Raw genomic sequence first — 9054 nt, forward strand, 5'->3', positions numbered from 1 at the left:
ACAGCTGAATTTTTTTCTCCTCCCACTTATCCACATATAGAAGAGCTTCAAGTGTTCCTAGATTCATGTGCAAAAAGGAACTATTTTTTTTTTCCTGTTTTTCACAAGGCAAAGACCCTATACCCTGATAAGGGCTGCATCTCCTGTCACTAGTATGTCTTTCACTTCCTTCAGAAGTCTCACAACTAAGGAGATGACTGTTTTCTAGCATGGCCTTATATTTGAAGTATGGCTTTAATCACTAGGGTGATTCTAACTCAGGTCTCCGTCAATGAATATTTACCTTCTTTGAAACCAGAATCTTTATCTATTCAAGATCTTCCAATATCTATAATGATTTGTAAACATCTGAAAAAATATAAAAAAGGATGGGAAGGTTACCCAAAAGTTGAACACACAGCTTAGCACAGAAGTTTCTGGAAACTGCTGGCTTCAGATAAGATAACAACAATGGAATTTTCAGTATTCTGCACAGGATAACCCTGGTTTTATTTTTTTTAAGATTTTATTTATTTATTCATGAGAGACACAGAGAGAGAGAGGTAGAGAGGCAGAGACACAGGCAGAGGGAGAAAAGCAGGCTCCACGCAGGGAGCCTGATGTAGGACTCAATCCCAGGTCTCCAGGATCAGGCTCCGTGCTGAAGGCGGCGCTAAACCGCTAAGCCACCTAGGTTGCCTTAACCCTGGTTTTAGAAGCAATAAAGGCAAATGGGAGAAAATCTAGACAGAGCTCATAACACCTCTCTGAGTCCATATTCCATCCCTTGGCAGCTATGTGATCTTGGCTCCATTACCTAACTTATCTGAATCTTAGTTTCCTCGAATGTGAATTGGACATAGCATGGGTTAAATGAAATGATTTACAATATAGTGATCATGTTTTACGTTCCATAGTGCTGCATGAATGTGAAACAATGGTTGGGTTAATATATGTTGTCATTTCCTTCACTTTCTCCTCGCTTCCGGCTTCAGCATAACTCATTAATTTGTAGACTTGAGAAGACACTTCTGCAATAGCCTGTAAGAGTAGGTCATTCCGTACTCTGTTTGTTCATTGGTTTGTTTTTCTATTCGATAATTATGAGGTTTGTATTAGTACCTATGCACCTACTTGCTCTCCTTTATAACACTGGCTCACATGTGTTAAATAAATAGCTGATGTTTATGTGTTAGACACAGGCTCATCAAGGAAGAGAAGCCTCAGGCTTCTTTATTAGTGTTTTGTGTTAGCCTAGCTACATTCCTGTCAGTATGCCAGTCAAATCAGCTGTGTTATTAAGATGCTGAGGTTCAAAAAACACCATTTTTCTCTTTGATTGCACTTTCCTTGTACTGTGTAGCAGTGACAATGGGAACAAGGAGTCAGATAATACTGATCATGTTTCTCCAACAGAAGCAGCCAAATAGAGCAGGCTTGTCTTGTAGTACCTTGGTGCTCAGACAAGTCTACCATTTTAGCAGAAAATAGCAGGGCACAATATTGCCTTTGTGCTCAAATCTAGTGTACTCTGGGTCTAAACCTTTGGGAGTTAGAGGCTGTTAAAAAGCCCCCAGAAAGAGATGGCTCTTATATATCCTCAAGAATGGCTTGGTAGATACACCTTTCTGGAAAAACCAATGGAAATTCTGAGCCTCTAATTCCTGGCTGAGAAAATCCTCCATCTACTCTGAGACTATCTCTTTGTTAAATATGACTAGAAAGAGGATTTTGAATCATTTTATCAAAATCAGAAACCATGTATGCAAGAACTTGACCAAATAGTTCAGTCCCTATGCTGTGTAATGCATGTGTGTGTGTGTGTGTGTGTGTGTGCGTGTGCGCGTGTGAATCATGACCTCTGGGAACCAACTTTGTACAAGAGGAGAAAAATCTTTTTCTCTTTTGAATATAGGTAGGAAGGAGTCCTGCATACAAATATAATTATACTAGAATAGAAAATGGAATATCAGTATTTCTGCTGGTTCTTTGGGCTGCTGAAGGCTACAGATCATCATTCTTTATTAGAATTTCCCAATAGTTTCTGGAGATGCAGAAGTAGACTGCAAACATGTTGGAGGTTGAATGAGTTTAGAGACAGTTAAATTCCTCTGTTCAAAATATATTGGAAAACTGTGGGCTGGCAGCTGGAATATCTTGGTGAGAGAAATAGTAATCTGAAAAGAAGACAAGCTCTGAACTAAGAAATCCTAGTTAGTAAGGAGTTCTTTTGGCAGGAAAGGATGCTGACATTTTATGACAGGGATGTCTAATATTAATATTTAAGTTATTGCTTGGAATATGCTATACTATATCTGTGAAACCTTAGTAAAAACCAGTTTATACACATCTATGCTAGTGGTTCTATAGAGAAATGAAAAACCCTGGGTCAAACTAACAAAAGATGGGATATGTGAAGTTCAAGGAGGGAGGAGGAGACAGGAGGTGAGTTTTAGATTAGAGATCAAAATGCTGTGTGAGAAATTACAATCAGAGTTAATAAGGAAAAGCATCAGGCACTCAAGAATCTTTAAAAATGTGAGGGAGAACAGGGGGGTGTTTGAACCACTTTATTTGAGTATTAAAAATATAAATGATTGCTGAAGGTAAAGAAGTTAGGGATATCCATGTAGTTACATCTGGGAGATACTATCAATACTGAAATATACACATTCACAAACATTTTCACCCTATACACTTTTGCCTCTGATACAAAATATATGAGGTAAAAATCTGGTCATATCTAACCCTATCAGGACCCTCTGATTTGTGATGTTAGGCCCTAGGAAGAGCCAACATACTTCTGAGAGAGCATTTCCAGATCCTTTGGTCTATTCTTCAAATATTTTCTGCCCAGAATCAGATTGTTTAATATTGCATTAATCAGATTGTTTAATGCAATATTAAATGCTGTGGTTGCTGTGGTATGTTTCCGCCATTGGGTCATGTTTCATGTTCTGTAGCAATGGGGCCCACAGAGATAAGACTTGAAAACATAGTGGCCATTGGAATAAGACCATTTCAGCTTCCAAAGAATATAGTGTAGTGGGAGAGAAAGCCAAACACATACTCAATTACAATAAAATGTGATGTTATAATAGAGATATATATTAGGTGCTCTAGGCATACAGAGAAGGTAGCGTTTTTTTTGCCTGGAGAGGGCATGGGAAGGCAGACTATAGGAAGCTTTCATCCACGAGTTATTGTTTGAGCTGTAATTTGAGAGTGTCTACTCAGAAGAAAAGGAGGAGGGGGACATCCAAGGCTGAAGGAACAATATATACAAGAACTCAAGATGGGAAAGAGCTTGGTATATTTAGAGGACACATATATAGCCTGCATGGGGTTGCTCAGAGGGGAAAGTGATGGGAAGAAGGGCAGTAATCACATAATAAAGTATTAGTCATGACAGATTAAGAATTTGGACAGTAAAGAAGACCACTTTTATTATGCCAAGACATCCATAGAGGTTGGAGACAATAATCAGGGTCCTATTTTGAAAAAGGAGGAGGTCTGCTGCTAGCCTATATATTCCTTCCAAACTTCAAGTTGCTTTTTTGCCTTCTGGCAGCTTGTTGACCTTGACTATAATTCTTCTCTACATCACCAATACCTACTAATTGATGTTTTAAATTCTATGTTTATTTTGATCTATAACTGTTCACCAGATACCACCTGGGTAAAAATGTTACTTTAGGCAGAGACATATACACAGAATGACTTGTTCTAGAACCTTCTAGGTGCTCTGAACTATACTAATTCTCATTGTCATTTTTTTAAAAGACTTTATTTTTAAAAGAGAACAAAATTGAACAGAGAGCATATATATTTCCCATGTACTCCTGCCTCAACACATACACTGCCTTCTCTTTCATCAACCTCCCTCACCAAAGGATATTTTGTTATAATTGGTGATCCTACATTGATAATAATAATCCAAATTCCATTGTTTACCATTGGGCTCATTCTTGGTATTGCACATTCTGTGTGTGTAGACCAATGTGTAATTCTTGTATCCATCATTATAGTATCATACAGAGTATTTTCACTCCCCTAAAAACTCTCCATGTTCTGCCTCATAATTCCTCCCCACTTTCTCCAACCCCAGGCAACCTCTGCCTTTTTATTGTCTCTACAATTTTGCCTTTTCCAGAATGTCATATAGTTGAAATCATATAGTACATAGCCTTCTCAGACTGACTTCTTTCACTTAGTAATATGCACTGAAAGTTTCTCCATGCTTTTTGTGGATTGGTAACATATTTTTTTAGTGCCAAATAATATCCCATTGTTAAGTGGCTCAACATCTGCAAATCAATGTGATATAGAATATGAACAGAAGGAAGGACAAAAATCATATGATAATTTCAATAGATGCAGAAAAAGCACTGGACAAAATTCAACATCTTTTCATGATAAAAATTCTACGCAAGTGGATGTAGAAAGGAAGTACTTCAACATAACAGAGATCATATATGACACACCCAGAGATAGCATCATACTCAATGATGAAAACCTGAGAGCTTTTCCTCTAAGAATAGAATGAGACGTGATTATCACTCTCATTACTTTTATTCAACATAGTACAGAAAGTTTTAGCCAGAGTAATTAGGCAAGAAAAAGAAATAAAAGGCGGGCAGCCTGGGTAGCTCAACGGTTTAGCACTGCCTTCAGCCCAGGGCATGATCCTGGAGACCCGGGATGGAGTCCCACGTCGGGCTCCCTGCGTGGAGTCTGCTTGTCTCTCTGCTTGTATCTCTGCCTCTGTGTGTCTCTCATAAATAAGTAAATAATATCTTAAAAAAAAAGAAATAAAAGGCATCCAAATCAGAAAGAAAAAAAATAAAACTGTCATCTATTTGTAGATCATATGATGTTACATATAGAAAAACTCTAAAAACTTGACTGGAATACTGTTAGAACTAATAAATTGGTAAAGTTGTAGGCTACAAAGTCAATATATATTTATAATAGCATCAAAAAAATTAATAAAATGCTTAGGGATAAATTTAACCAAGAAGTTGAAAGACCTTTTCACAGAATACTATAAAATATTGATAAAACAATATGAAGAAGATGCAAATAAATGAAAAGATATTTTGTGCTTATGGATTGGAAAAATTAATATTGCTCAAATATCCATCCTACCCAAAGCAATCTCTAGATTCAATGAAATCCCTATGAAAATTCCAGTGGCATTTGTCACAGAAATTGAACAAACAATTCTAAAAATCACAAAAGATACTGAATAACCAAGGCAATCTTGACAAAGAGGAACAAAGCTGGAGGCATCACCATTCCTCATTTAAAACTATGTTAAGGGAATCCCTGGATGGCTCAGAGGTTAAGTGCCTGACTTTGGCCCAGGGAGGGATCCTGGAGTCCCGGGATCGAGTCCCACAATGGGTTCCCTGCATGGAGCCTGCTTCTCCCTCCTCCTGTCTCTGCCTCTCTCTTTCTCTATGTCTATCATAAATAAATAAATAAATCTTTAAAAGTGTGTTAAAAGCCATAGTAATCAAAACAGTGTGGTATTTGTATAAAAACAGATGCACAGATCAACAGAACAGAATAGAAAGCGAAAGCTGAAATAAACCAAAAATAAACCCATGCATATATGGTCAATTAATTCTTGATAAAGCAAGGAAGAATATGCAATGAGGAAAGTACATCATTTCAATAAATATTTTTTGAAAAAAGTCACATGCAAAAGAATGAAACTGGACCCCTTCCTTACACTATACACAAAAATCAACTCAAAAGAAATTAAAGACTTGAACATTAGGTCTGAAACCTTTAAACTTTTATGAGAGAACAAGAAAATAAGATCCTCGACATTGATTCTGGGAATGAGTTTTTGGATTCAACACCAAAAGCAAAGTCAATAAAGGCAAAATAAACAAGTGGGATTACATCAAACCGAGGAGTTTCTGCACAGCAAAGAAAACCATCAACAAAATAAAAAAATAAGTAATGGAATGGAAGAAAATATCTTTAAATCATATATCTGATATGGGGTTAATACAACATATATAACAAACTCACACAACTCAATAGAAAAAAACCAAACCATTCATTTGAAAAGTGGTCAGAGAAACTGAGTAGACATTTTTTCCAAAGACATTCAAATGGTCAAGGGATGAATAAAAGAGAGCTCAACATCACTAATTATCAGGGAAATGCAAATCAAAATCCTAATGAGACATTAATTCACACCTAGTAGGATATCTTATCAAAAGTCAAGAGATAGCAAATGTTCATGAGGATGTGGAGAAAAGGGAACCCTTGTACACTGTTGGTGGGAATATAAAATGGTGCAGTCATTATGGAAAACAATATGAAATGTGCTCAAGAAATTAAAAATAGAACCACCACATGACCCAGCAATCCTACATCTGGGTATATACCTAAAATAGACAAAACCATTGTCTTTAAGGGATATCTATACTCCCATGTTCATTGCAGCAATATTCACAATAGCTAAAGATTGGAAGCAACTTAAGTGTCTATTGATGGATGAGTGGATAAAGGAAACATAGTATATTATTCAGCCTTTAAAAAGTAAGGGAGTTCTGCCCTTTACAACAACATAGATAAACCTGGAGGGCATAATGCTAAATAAAATAAGCCAGACAGAAAAAGACAAATATTAACTGCATAGTATCATTTATTTGTGGAATCTGAAAAAAAAAAAGTCAAATCAAACTCATGGAAAATGAAATGGGCATTTGCCTCTCCATATAAACTTCAAAATGAGTTTGTTGACATTTATAAGATAATTTGCTGAGATTTTGATTGGTACAGCATTGACTCTGTAGATTAAACTGAGAAGAACAGACATCTTGATGATATTGGGTCTACCAATTCATGGACTTGAAATATCTCTCCATTTATTTAATTTTTTTATTTTATTCATCAGTTTTATAGTTTTCCACATATGGATCTTATATGTATTTTGTTAGATTATACCTAAACTTTTCTCCAGTTACATATATACACAGACATATGACATATGCTTAAGCATACATAATTGAATACATTGCTGGTTTTATTAGTTTGAGCAAACTGTTATCTGTTAGATCAACTAAGAATAAGAAAAACAAGTTTTTATTTTACCTTCATTTATTCTTTATTTGCTGCTCTTCCTTTCTTTGTATATAACCATATTTGTGACCTATATTATTTCCCTTCTCACTAAAGAACTTCTTTTAAAATTCCTTGTAAGTAGCCTGGATGGCTCAGCAGTTTAGTGCCACCTTCAGTCCAGGGTGTGATTCTGGAGACCCGGGATCAAGTCCCACATCAGGTTCCCTGTATGGAGCCTGCTTCTCCCTCTGCCTCTCTCTCTCTCTCTCTCTCTGTGTGTGTGTGTGTGTCTCATGAATAAATAAATAAAATATTAAAAAAAATAAAATTCCTTGTAAGCCAAGTCTACAAGCAATAAATTTTCTTTGTCTGAGAATGTATTTCTCCTTTACTTTTGAAGGATAAGTTCACTGGATGCAAAGTTCTAAGTTGGTGATTTTTTTTTGCTCAACATGTTGAATATTTCTCACCACTCTCTTGCTTGGTTTTGAGAAGTTGAATGTGATTTTCATGTTTGCTCTGTTGTAGGTTAAGGTTAAGTGTTTTTTCCTCTAACTTCTTTCAGAATGTTTTATCTTTGATTTTTTTTTTTTTTTTGGTTTGAAAACTGATTTGGCTATGTGTAGTTTTTCATCATTTTATCTTGCTTGGTATTCTCTAGTCTACCTGAATCCATTGTTTGTTGTCTAACATTAATTTGGAGAAATTCTCAGTCACTATTATTTCAAATACTTCCCTTGTTCCTTTCTTTCTTTCTTCTCCTTCTGGTATTTCCATTATGCATATGTTACACCCTTTTGTAGTTGTCCCACAGGCCTTGGATATTCTGTTCTATTTTTCTTTTTTTTAGTCTTTGTTCTCTTTGCTCAGTTTTGGAGGTTTCTATTGAGATATCCTCAAACTCAGCCATGTCTCATCTACTGATAAGCCCTGTCAACATTCTACATTTCTGTTGCAACGTCTTTTGTCTCTAGCATTTCTTTTTGGTGTCTTCTTAGGATTCCCATTTTTCTTCTTACCTTGCTCATTTGTTCTGGCACGCCTTCTACTCTGTCAGAGTCCTTAGCATATTAATTTCAGTTGTTTTAAATTCCTTGTCTAATGATTCCAGCATCCCTGCCATGTCTGGTTCTGATGCTTGCTCTCTCTCTTCAAATTGTGTTCTTTGCCTTTGATGTCCCCCCATAATTTTTTTCTTGACAGACATGATGTCAAAAAGATGTTGCTGTAAATAGACCTCTGTAATGTGGTATTGAAATTGTGGGAGTTCTATAGTTCAGTGATTAGCCCTCAGTCTTTTAGTGACCTATGCCCCTAGACTGTGAACTTCACATATTTTTCAGTTTTTTCCTCCTCCCATTCTGGTTGTAAAGGAATGGCTAGAGTGGACTATAGTGGGCTGAATTTGGATATTTCCCTTCCCCCAATTCCATTTGACGCTGATAACACTCAGCAGGTTAGGCTCTGATTAGCTAGTTTCTCATGAAGGCAGACTTTTTGACAAAAACAATACTATGGCATATTCCAAAATGGTGCCTTTACCTATTACCCCACCAGAAGCTCAAGGGGATTTTTCTCCAATATTTACTGTGGGAACCCTTTCAAACTCCTTAGGGTTAGTCTCATAATATTGTGTGGCTCTCCCTAGACTGGGAACCCCTGGAGTTTTTTTTAACTCTTAGAGTCATCCACATTGAGTCTTTAGCAATTTACCAATTACAGTTCAGGTTTTTCTACCCTGGCACTGACACCCACAATGATTTCTGGTGTGCCTTTGTCTTGTTAAACTGTCACTCCCTGCACTTACCTGTCTTTCTCTTCAATATCAGGAGCAGCAGTTTGTCCTGTATCTTCACATCTCTTATGGATTTAAGAAGAGCTATTGACTTTTCAGGCTGTTCAGCTTTTTACTTGTTGTTATAATGCAGCAGTGACTTCTAAGCTCCTTACACATAGAATTAGAAACCACACCATCATTTTTAGAATGTT

Source organism: Canis aureus, chromosome 34, assembly GCF_053574225.1.
Source record: "Canis aureus isolate CA01 chromosome 34, VMU_Caureus_v.1.0, whole genome shotgun sequence".
Lineage (NCBI taxonomy): Eukaryota > Metazoa > Chordata > Mammalia > Carnivora > Canidae > Canis > Canis aureus.